The 444-nt window shown below is 40.8% G+C and overlaps 1 protein-coding gene across 3 annotated transcripts in view; it reads right to left on the reverse strand.

Annotated features, from left to right (window-relative positions):
• Positions 1 to 444, reverse strand: part of LOC111865359 (unc-112-related protein) — a 194,880-nt gene that overhangs the window by 70,531 nt on the left and 123,905 nt on the right. The gene's annotated exons all lie outside the window — the stretch shown is intronic.

Consider the following 444-nt stretch of genomic DNA (forward strand, 5'->3'; position numbering starts at 1 on the left):
CGAGCGGCCGAAGACAGTGCACGCCTTAGACCGCTCGGCTACCGTGACCGGCAGCTTTACCCTTTATGCAAGACAATACCACGACAGGGGTTAGAGTCTGTGCAACCTTAAATAAGCAAGCATAGGACATTAATTTAATCTCCTTAAACGACCTTATAAAAAAATCTGTTCCAGACAGAAGGCAAGACGTGTCACACAACATACGGGTGGGTGACTTTCAATACCGGTTTGTTACAAGACACTCATTTAAGTTGTAATTGTGGGTTTGTAAATGATGACATGGGGAACAAACTGTTACAATGACAACACGTCTCTACGATATAGTGTAATTACTGTAACGAATGTATAGTATTGTATACATACACAAAGGACACTGAACAGAATAAGCAAAATCATATTTCTCTGTATACCAGCAGCAGAATACAAGGCTGCTTTTCTTCTAAT

This window comes from Cryptotermes secundus, unplaced genomic scaffold (genome assembly GCF_002891405.2).
Source record: "Cryptotermes secundus unplaced genomic scaffold, Csec_1.0 scaffold114, whole genome shotgun sequence".
In the NCBI taxonomy this organism is placed as follows: Eukaryota; Metazoa; Arthropoda; class Insecta; order Blattodea; family Kalotermitidae; genus Cryptotermes; species Cryptotermes secundus.